Source organism: Salvia hispanica, chromosome 1, assembly GCF_029641045.1.
Source record: "Salvia hispanica isolate PSC_SH4W2 chromosome 1, Shi_PSC_v1, whole genome shotgun sequence".
NCBI lineage: Eukaryota > Viridiplantae > Streptophyta > Magnoliopsida > Lamiales > Lamiaceae > Salvia > Salvia hispanica.
The window spans coordinates 23,088,339-23,100,608 of NC_142692.1; the positions used below are offsets into that span (position 1 = coordinate 23,088,339).

General features: G+C 30.2%; 1 long non-coding RNA gene across 1 annotated transcript; it reads right to left on the bottom strand.

Annotated features, from left to right (window-relative positions):
• Positions 1 to 7,725: 7,725 nt before the first annotated feature.
• Positions 7,726 to 12,247, bottom strand: LOC125197930 (uncharacterized). The gene is made up of 4 exons (XR_007172296.2): positions 11,823 to 12,247; positions 11,169 to 11,251; positions 8,702 to 9,829; positions 7,726 to 8,624 (listed from the first exon to the last, which is right to left on the bottom strand). It is a non-coding gene; the product is annotated as an uncharacterized LOC125197930 (long non-coding RNA).
• Positions 12,248 to 12,270: the final 23 nt, after the last annotated feature.

Below are 12,270 nucleotides of genomic sequence, written 5' to 3' on the forward strand. Positions count from 1 at the left end.
GATTTTATCGAGGTTCAACTATAATGGTCCAAGATTTAAGAATTTAAAAAAATCAAAATAAAAAAATAAAAATTTAGAACTAGAGAATTCTTAAAATCAAAACCATATACTCACTTAATTAGTAGTATTAATATATAATATAGTATTATCAAATTTTAATGTGTTGGGTGTTATATAAAGTGAGCTAAAAAATTTATTATTTTTTAAAGATTATTGTGAATAAAAAGTGATTAAAAGAATAACTTATCAATATTGAAGATTATAGTATTATAATTACAAAGTAATTATTTTTTGTCACATGTTATAGTAACTCTAAGTATTTACAGTTCAAAAATATTAGATAACTAATTATTTATATTTTATAGCGCTAATTATTTGTTAAAAATTATTTAAATTCACATTTATAAAGACTAATTCATTAAGAAGTCTGAAATTATTTGTTTGTTGATAAATCTTATTTTATTTGTAGACAAAATGTACACTAAATATATAAAGCTAATAAAATTAATATTTAAAATTTTAAAGAAATATCTTTAAGTAAATGCATTAAAATGGGCATATATAAAAAAAGTTATCAAATCATGTTTTAAACAATTAGATGATTGCAACATGTTATTAAATGCATGCATAATCTATGCATAATCAAAATTTATATCCTTAAATAGGTGTATTTAGTAAACAAATTAATGTAGGGGTAATAAAGTACATATACAAAATATAAATTTAATTAAAAATATGATATAATATATACTTACCATTTTAAGTATTATGGCTTGGAGACATTATGTCTCCAAAACATTTTCCTTCTAATAATTGTTTGATTATATTACTATCACATATTTTTGAGAGATTTCAGAATATGGGTCTCAATTCGCTGGCCTTTCGACGATTTAGGATTAAATTAGCTTACCTTTCAGAATATGGGATCAGAGCATGTGATTTTTTTGAAAAAGAAGATTTTTTCTTTAAATATTTTTTTTTTCTTCTTTTTCTTATTATTTCTCTCCCAATATTTATCAATTGACCAAAACACCCACTTTAACTTTTGTCTTATTATTTCTCTTCTTTTTTCTTATTATTTTCTAATCTCATGTTGTTTCCGCCTACTTCTAAAATCTTTATTCTTCCTCAATTCAACTCCTCCATTCTTTCTTACCCCAAATCCAATACTCCTAAAATCTTTATTCTCCCTCAATTCTTTCTTGCCCCAGATCAATACTCGTATAAATAAAGCTTGATACATTTCCGCTTTGTTACTAATCAAGAAATAATTGATTAATTCTTTATTCGAAAATGGCAAATGCATCTGGCCTGTTTAATCTGAATATAATTGATTTATTCTCACTTTTTATATTGTGTTCCGTAAATAAGAGAGAGAGAATAGAAAGCAAGAATAAAAAAAGAAGAGAAAAAATGAGGTGGGGTAGTTTGGTCTATTGATAAATGTTGGAAGAGAAATAATAAGAAGAAAAAAAAAAGAGAAAAAAATTTTAAAGCAAAAATCTTCTTTTCCGAAAAATTCACATGTCTTGATCCCACATTCTGAAAGGTAAGCTAATTTAATCCCAAATCTCGAAAGGTCAACGAATTGAGACCCATATTCTGTAATCTCTCCACATATTTTGATCTAACGATATTATTTTCTATTGAAGCGAAAAACAAGAATAAGAAGTTGTGAATTTATTTATAGATAAAGATGAAAAGAAATAAAAAGTTTGTAACACAATTAGTCGAACCAAATAAGAATTTCATACCCTTGTCCCCAATTTTCACTATCGTACATAACATATGTAAATTGATTATGTTTCGCTGCCCGCTTGTATGTAGACCGTTTCAAATATGTCCTCAGTATAGCAACTTGGCTTAATACATTTTTTTGAGTAACATCACCATTGACCCTTCTTACTGCTGCATATCTAGATTTAGGTAGTGTCACTTGCACTATATCAGGATCGAAAGGTTCAGGGATACTACCATCTTGATATTGACTAGGTACATAATAATAAACCTTGTATGTATTTTTTAAAACATCCAACATTAATACTGGACCTCTATTACTCGCCATAATGTCAACTCCAGCATCATTATTGGTAAAGTAGTAATTATACAAACTGCACACAACAAATTAGAACATTAGGTGAAATAGAGAAAACTAATCGGATTTCTAATACTAATAAATGAACCAAATATGTAAAGATGTCGAATTCGATTGTGAATTCTTAAAATAGATGCAAATTATATAAGTTTATCTGAATTAAAAAATATCTAGTTTATATATTTACTTTCTAATGTTCTTATAAAAACTAAAAAAATTGAATTTGATAGAGAAAAAACTTACATTTCTCCACCTTTATCAGCACCGCCTTCGATTGAGGATTGTACGACAGTAGGACCGGTCACCCATAAAGATTTTTTGTATTTTCTTATTTCAAATTCTTTTTCACTGCGAACAACAGTAAATGTTGGACAATCAATTTTGTTACATTGAACTGGACGACCATTTCCTCCATATCCTTTAGTTATACGACCATTGCATTTTTGTACAACAATACAATGAAAAAAGATCAACAAACAAAGTGTCTTTGTTGACATTGGTAGAACTTAATTGATAATGTTGCCGTAGATCAATTTGAGATGAGTATATATAGTAAAAAAATATACTATAATAATGTTCATTTATTAGGCATTAATTTTGTTTTAATAATAAAACATAGATGACAAGTATTAATTGTGTTACGTTACTATAATACTCCCTCCGTCCCGCTTTAGCAGTCCCATTAACTTTTATGCCTTCTTTTTGTAAAAATGATAAAAAATAGTTAAAGAGGTGAAATGGTAAATTAAGAGAGAGAATAATATAGAGAAGAGTCTTATCTACATTATTGTGTCTCTTACTTTACCATTTCTCCACTTTAACTATTTTTTATTATTTTTATAAAAAGATGGCAGAAAAGTCAATGGGACTGCTAAAGCGGGACGGAGGAGGGAGTACAATTCTAGAATTGAATGGTATGTTTTAACATATAAAATCACTGACTAGGATAGAATGCAATCGCGTTTCATTCTCATGGAATGATATAACAAATTTTTGCAAAGTACTCCTTATAATATGGTTAGTTCGAAATTTTGTGTAATATTGGTTCATTACATTGACTATGGAAGAGAAATTATTTATGATTTTCATTTTAATCATGATTCTTTTATTCTTTTTGAATAAAAAAGAGAATTATGTAGTCTTTGGAAAAGTATGTGAATAGTATTAAAAATTTGCTATTTTGAATACTTTAATAAGAAAATTAGTGATTGTATATTATGAAATGAATTTTTGTTGTGTTTGTGATATGAACTTTAAATCAAATTTTATAATTGAGATGTTGATGGATGCCTCATTAGGGCTGAGACTTTAACCTAGAATCGATTGCACGCATAAGAAAGAATATAATGAACGAGAAATTAATGCAAAGGTGTGAGAGTGGCGAGGCAAAGAGTATTTTTGTTTGAAAATAGTGAAAACAACCTAACAACGTGATTACATTTTAGTTTAGGAACATCTTAATATACTACTATATTTTTATATGGTCAGTTAGAGTGAGAGTGTCACATAGTTTTATAACTAATTTTGAAGTGTCTTATAATAAGAAAATACATTTAATATACTATGGTAGTATATTTTTGTATGTATATATTCAATTTTATTTCTATTTGTTTCTCCACATGGTATCTCAATTCATTATAATTAAATAAGACTATTTTAATGAAAGAAATTGGTAATTTAATTCAAATCAAAATGAAAAAAATATACTCTAATTAACTATATTTCTATTAAAACATTATTATAATTAACTATATTTCTATTAAAATTTTATTATATATGCAAAAACAAGATTAATAATTTTTTATATACATGTGAGTAGACACGTTAAAAAACTATGTGATGTCGTAGTATAGTGAGTTTTTTCTATATAAAATTCAAACCACGTTGGTGTCTTCTTAAGAAACAACATCGTTCTGCAGTGCTAATTTATTTATTTTTCACCATTTCCTCCTAGTCACATGGAGTATAACATTAATTTTAAGACAATTTTTTATACGCCTGTAATTTAAGAAAGAAAGTTCACCGATTTTGTAGTCATAGAACATTAGCACAAAAATGTATAAATCGTGATACCAATAGTTAATTTTCAAAACTACGTAGATAGATTTGATCGGGTATATTTATGTGCATTGATTACCCATAATAAATTAGATAAAATAAGTAAATAAGCATCACTTAATTTTCTTTTTCGCAACATCTATCATCTATTATAATCTAAAGTATCAGTTGAGTGAAAAGTCCTTGATGCCTTTTTTAAAGGGAAAATAGAAAGATGGAGTGTCTTTTATTTCTCTACTTTATTTTGAGTTTTATTTCTCTACTTTATTTTGAGTCTTCCAAAATACTCTTAGATATGAAAATACTTAATTAATAAATTTTGTCTTCATAAAAATACTATTGTAGTACAAGATAATAGTTTGGAGTTTTCTTAATAATTTTGTTTTAAGAATATTCTCATGTATTGATATTCTTTTGGTTTTAATTTTTTTTAAAAAACATGATAAATTATCTCCTTTTAACAATTTCTAATAATATGTAAATGTTTGATCCCATAAACTATAATATAAAGTTTTATCCTTGGGAGAATCATTGAATAATATTCACATCACGTTCCTTTAAATTTTAGATGTTAATGGAATTGAGAATATTAAGAAAATATTGCAAATGAAAACATAAAAATCTACTTTGATATTTGAATAATAGTAATAATGAATACATTTTATTATGAACTTATATAATTTATTTGTCAACAAATCTTGACAACCTTAACATATTGTAAATTTATGTTTGCATAGTAGTACTATAATTTATCCCTTTCATTATTTTGATTAGTAAAATAATATTTTTACTCTCTTCAGTATTAAATATGTGTGTAGTCTTTAGGCACGCATTAAGTTTTGCTAAGATTTACAAATAGAAAAAGTCAACGATTCTTATATGGTTATTGAGAGGTTCAAATAACATTCATTTAAATACAAATTTCCTTGATGTTTTTTTTTTTTAAATATCACATGCTATATTATACGACTGTGTTGTTTTAATTTCAAATTGGTTTAAATTTTTTGTTTAAATTGTTACTCCCTTCCTTTAAGATAAGCGAAACATTTTGTTAGGCACAATGAATTGATATTTAAAGAATTAAAGTAAAAAGAGTAAAGTATGAGAGAGGAAAAGGTGGAGAAGTAAAGAGAGAAAAAGTAGGAGAAGTAAGGAGAAATGATTTTTTTGCTGACTCACTTATAGTAGGACATCCCGAAAAGGAATATGATTCGCTTATCTTGGGACGGAGGGAGTATATATACTATTTCTTAATTTTATTTTTGTGAAATGATATTATATCTCTTTTCAACTAATTAATTGGCAATGTAAATTTAGTAAAAAAAAATTGTTTGGGTCCCACGAGTGGCCATTAGAATAACTATATTAATATGCATATATAATTACTTTATCAGGGTGTGTTATATTGCCAACTCACCCTTAAATTGCTAACTACAACTAAATGGTAGATATTATATTTTTAAATTAAAGGTGAAGATCAATCAATCCTTAAGTATTAATATCATGCACAACAAATATCAATATGTGTATTAATGTCAATTAACTACAAAATTAGTTATAACTAACTTTTAAAAGAAATCCCAAAACTTTATATTCATAAAACATATATCAAATTAAAGATAATTTTATAAGGATTCCAATGATATCCATAATATGTTCCGACATCAAAATTTGAAAAAAAATTTGAAATTTTTTAATTTTTTCGTACAGTAGAAATGTCAACATACTATATAAAATATGTCAATATAATACATGTAGAATGTCAATATAAGCAATGGGTTAACATTCTTAAAGCATTGTGTTGACATTCTCAAAGCATTGTATTGATATTTTCGAAACACTACATTGACATTTTCATCCAAAACCCTAATTTCGAGTTTTCTTTTTATCTTTTTCGATTTAATTAATAAAAATAAAAATTACACGTGACAAATTGTAGACCACACGTTTTCTAAAATTCTATGGCCTTAAATTAGTTGTAGTTAGCAATTAAATGATGAGCTAGCAATTGATCACTCCCCTACCTTATCATATATAAATAATATATGTGTCTTAATTAAAATTTATTAATGTTGTTTTATCATCATATAATATATTAAAAATAATTTTTTTATAATATTTAAGAATTTAACTTAGGTGGTACCTGGTAATATTTGTTAAAACATGCATATGTATATTGAATTTCCAAAACTCTTCGAACAATGGATTTTGTGAAAGTGTGTTTGTTTTGTTTGAAAAATATATATTTGTTGTTCTAATCCACGTATGTGTATGTATTGCTTTAGTTCTCGAACATATTGAATTTTACATTTGTAATGTTCTTATAAAGATATTATACATTTTTTATTATTTTCATTATTTCTCATTTATGTTGATTTATTGATAATGCGTAACCGGTACGTGAAAATTATTTGCCCCGTGCTATAATATTATACATTTTTTTTTATTATTTTCATTATTTCTCATTTATGTTGATTTATTGATAATGTGTAACCGGCATGTGAAAATTATTTGCCCCGTGCATAGCACGGGGGATAACACTAGTTTTATACTCCCTCCGTTTCATAGTAATAGAGTCATTTTGCCGTTTTGGTACATTCCATAGTAATAGAGTCATTTCTCTTTTTAGTAAAAGTCAACACATTTTTCCACACCTACTTTACTCAGAGTCTATCTGCCTGCAATGAGAGCCCATCTCAAAGCCTATTTCAGAGCTCATCTCATTTCCACATCATCACTATTTTTTATATATTCCACTTTTTATTGTTGGTGTAAATTAAAGACAACGTTACATAAGACAAAAAAAAATCATTAATAACAAAATAAAACATAAATAAAGCATCCTATATTAAAAAAAACAAAAAGAAAAACAAGATAAAAATAGATAAAATGTGAATTGTCATATCACCGTGGAGAGAAGTAAAATTGAAATTGAGATTGAAAATGGATGAATGTGAATTGGTGGGGAATGAGGTATAGATAGTGGAATAAAAATTGAATTAAATTAAAAAAAAGAAAAGGAATATCGGCTTCGGGGCAGAGCCAAATGGGATGGGAGATAGACCCCATCCCCACAATGGAGGCCTATGAGAGCCGAAGGGGGACCAGATCGCTCGGCCTTGCGATCGGCCCCCATTACTAGTGCTCTAATATCAAAAATAGTCTAAAATAAGAGTGTATTAATTAAGGACGGACCAGAATGAAAACTGGTGCAAATGAATGAGGTGACAAGGGAGTATAAAAAATTAAACTCAACAAAATATTATAAAGGAATATTTTTTATATAAAATAATTCATCCTTTGGGATGTAGTATATAAGATTATTTTTATTTTAAAACACATTCTAAAAGAGGAAATAAGAGAAGAGAAAAAAGCATTATATATAAAATGGTCAAATTTATCATCGAGGCTAAAAGAAGTAAAATGGAAAATAAATAGTTTTAATTCTTAAAAGGCAAAATGTACATTAAATCAATTAAAACATTAGACTAGAGACTTCTGATGCAATTTTTTTTCATGAAGTATTGCAACTATGCATCCTTGATATTAAATTTGCAATCCACTCTTATTTTTATTAGGTATAAGTATAACAAAAGCAAACACTATTGGCGACATACCTCTTTTTTGTAGTTCATCTAAATAATAAGGGCTCGTTTGGTAGATCATAAAATCCCATACAGCCAAGCAAAAGGGGGATTTTTCTCAAGCTATCTTCTCTTCTCCACAGTTTGGTAGAGGTCGATTTTATCGGCGGACCCGGAACAACATACCCGGATCTCGGGGAGTTTCATACTAGATTCGCCGATCGTTGCATTTCCTTATCTCACAAATCTTGAGGTATTATATTTTCTCAACTTCTCCGACTTCGATTTGTGCTGCTGCATACCCAATTTGCCCTCCTAATTTTCGTTGTCCACAACACAGCGGCAGTACAGTCGGTAGCAGTTAATTGAGTTCACCGACAATCCCAGGTACGTTGTGCCACTCTACGCTGACTGAATCATTGTTCGAACCCATTAGGAAGAATGCCCCTTTTTTTGGGTTTTGTTACTTCTGTTGTGTAAATTGTTGTCTGGGTATCGTGCATGAGTTTGAAAAGGAGATATGGGTGTTGGTTTGAATTTGGTATTCATAGGCTTTGTTTGGCGGAGTCAAATCGCAATTCATGATTGAGTCTGCATACTATGTTGTTGTAGGATGCTTAACGAGAGGCTGCGTAATAGAAAGGAGACGGAGGCCGTCGTAATAACGGTGGAGGAGGCTGTCCGTAGGCAGCAACATGATTTGTTTGCCTTATTGAACATGGTCCGCGTGATGATTTCTCCAAAAACAGGGGCTGGGGTTGTCGGGAAGCAGTCGGGTACAACCTCAATGACAAAGTCCCTGCCCACTTCTTGCTCCTCACGTCGAGTCCAAGACCGCCGAGTTCGGTCACACTTAGCCTTATCAGCTTGTCCACCACTCCCACAACCTGCGAAAATAAAGTCTTAGATGCAGAGACATTTTACGACCGAGAAAGGAAGATTAATGAAATGGATACATCGATACCACTGGGACTTCCGTCGTAATTGAGCTTACAGTGCCCCTTAGAAGCCATCGGAAAGAATGCAACAGGAGTATGAGTCTCGTCGGCTGTGAGTGATGCGATAATGGGAGGGAGCACGTGCTTATATGGAGGAACTCGTCTGGAGATGGCGCGAACGGCAGAATTTCTGCGCGCCAAGAACCAGAGGAGCAAGGACGGCCGAGGGGTTAAATGTCTTTTAATTTTGTAAAGTAGGGACAAGGATGTCTCCACAATCGTTTATACAAATATTCAGCATAATCTAATATGTGTACCACACATTGTAATAACCAATAATGGAGTTTTACCAAATGCCCTACTAATTGGGATTACTTATGTAAATCTATAGGATTAACATTAATCTAAGAATTTGAGAAAATCCCGTAAACGCTACCAAACGAGCCCTAAAGGGATATTGGTTTATGGTTTAGAAACCATAAACTTGTGCGCGAATTATGATATATCTCAGGAGCTTTGAAAATTGTATTAAAATTCACAAACTTTAAGATTGATGCTCATTTCTCACAGCCGACCGCTCTATCAAACATATCTTAATCTATTTATATAGAATTATTCAACGTCGAATTCAAGAATTATAGTTTTGAATTTAGACTAGGCCACATAATTTTCACACGGCTAGTCACACAAAATAAAAATCTATCTAAAAATTCCTATTTGGATTAGGTTGAAAAAATTGCACACCTTCAAAAATTTATAATTTTCAAAATTATTTTCAAAATTCATATAAAATAATAGTAGAATTGTAACACCCCTTACCTAATTATTTTAATAATCAATAAATATTGTCAATTTTGGTATTAATCTTGAATTGACAGAAAAATCTTTTTTTTTTAATATATAGATACTTTATTTTCCTTTATTTGGCAAGTAGGAAAACTGATATATAATATCTAGAACTAGAGCATAAACCTGTTTCCAAGATTCTGAATATATATTTTTAAAACCTAGATAACGAAGTAAATAAAATGTCCATTCTACATTAGACATTCTATACATGCCACATCTAACATATCAAACATAATTTTTCAAACGCAAAGGCGGGCTAAAGCCTGAGCAGCTGTACAACAAAAGAGCTTGTGTGATCCTCTAATCTGCATGGGGAAATAAGAAAGGAGTGAGCTTCAACAAGCCCTGTAGTATATACAACATTAGAGCAAAATTTCCGGAGTTAAATAAACTTTATGCAACCCACGTATTTATAAAATTTATTACCATGAATTTCTCTCTCCATAATCAACATCCTTATGTCCATATACATATGTTTACTTAAAAAGAAATAATCAACAGTACATCTGACCTTTATATCATCCTCTCTTGATTTTGAGACTTACCGAAATCATAATCATACATCACTTCATTAAAATATCTAGAAATATGCAGTTATAGTATACATGTCATCACTCACACAGTTTCAAAACATATATACTTACCAGATATATACATATTTATTCTTTACCAACACCAACAACCATTTAAATTCCACATTCATATAGTCGCCATTGCTCTCGATGAATTTACCACAAAATCGATATTCACATATCCATTCATAAAATATGTAAGACAGGATACAAAATAAAAATAAGCTAACCACACCAATTATTGAATTAAACCCAAAGAATACATTACGATCTTATTCAAATATCAATGCATATTCGGATGACAGATCACTAATATTTTCACATATCCAAACAAATATAACCCCTTAAGTACTTGGTGACCGACTGGGATACGCGGACCAAAACAGAAACAGAATCCAAAATCAGAAGAATCCAGAATCAGAAGCAGAAGCGGATTTTGTCCTCGAGAGGACTCCACACAGACCACCCATTTAGGGTGCAGACAGATACGAGATAATAAGATACAGAGATCAGATCATATATCATAGATAGAGAGATATCAGATACATAGATAGATATCAGAGACAGAGATCAGAGATATCAGAGACATATACTCATTCTCATCTCAATATTTATTCCAAATAATTTCTAACATAACATTTCAGCAACTTTTTCAGACCATATCGTATCAAATGAACAAATTAGATTCCAACTCTCTCCATACCATCACACATCCAAAATTCACATAATTCATGACATAAACAACATATACAGATCACTCACAGAGTGTATAACTGATTAGCATACAATATTATGTATGCAATCACATAGACTCAATTCAAGAATTAACACCTGCTATAGAATATATTACTTTATAACGTAAACTCATCCCCTTCCTCTTTTCATATTTCATTACAAATCATTCAACAGCTCATCACATTCTAATAATTTACTTCATAATCTCTTATTCCATAATTAATCATAATTCATCGAGTTCACAAGTCACATATTCGCATATAATCACACAAGGACATTCAATTATCACATAAGAGCATAAAAAGAACTAAGCCTTTTTAAGTGCTGAGTATACTACCTCAAAATCCCAGACACCTTTGACATACGAATCACATTATCCATGCTCCTTCTCCATGTCATTTCCTGGCAGACCAGGGCAGTCTACTTGCAAAAATCATTATAAATTCATTTGAACTCGGATGAAGTTGAATTTTGGTCACATGGCAGAAGACACATAAAGCTATGGTCATTTAAAATTTGGTAAGAAAATAAGGTCGTTTACTTGGTTAAACCGGAGCTGGAATACGCTGCCAGAACAAGACATACTAGCTGTCTCCTTATTTTCTTTCACTACAACATGCTTTGTATGTAAAAATCATCAACTTTCACATTTAGGGATAGGCTGTCCTAAATTATCTTCCACCAAAAATAACTTTATCTCACAATCCAAATTTAGATTATGCAAGTAAGTAAATTCCCAAGCTAAATTAAATTAGCAAAGCAAGCTCCCAAGGTCCTATTGAAGAACTCTTTGTTATCCCTACGTTCAAACACCAAGTCCAACAATTTCACAATCACTTCTCAAAGTAGGCTGTGGAAACTATCAAGCCATCAAACTTGGATTTACACCTAGTTTTACTTAAATTCAAATTGGGGAAAAATATGAACTTAAACCCTCGCTTTCAATCGAGGATGAAATTGGACAAATAAAAGGTGAAAGGAGGCTGCTTACTTGAATTATTGGAGAATTCGCGATTGAATTAACGAAAAGATGAGGAATCGAGGTGTAGAAGCAACCATGAAGCTCACGGCTTCTGATTTCTCCATGGAGGCCGAGCTCTCCCTCTCTAAAAATGGACGTTCTACCTTCAATATATAACTATTTTTGGATGTTGGGTGGATGTGGATTTAAAGCACAAGTTCTAAAATTAAGAGGAAGTAATGGAAGTAAGGAGTTGAGGGTAGTAGCGTGTTTTACATGCTTCCCGGAGGAGCCGTCTGGCGCTATCATGGTGTTGGCGCCATGGCTGAACAGAGAGAGAGCATGAGGGGAATGGAGCAGAGAGAGGGACGAAGAGATGGATGAGGGAAAGAGAAGGTTTCCGTTTTGATACCTATTCCAACTTTATCTTTTTCTTTCTTTTTTCATTCTCTAATTCCCCTTTCTTTATTTTTCTTTA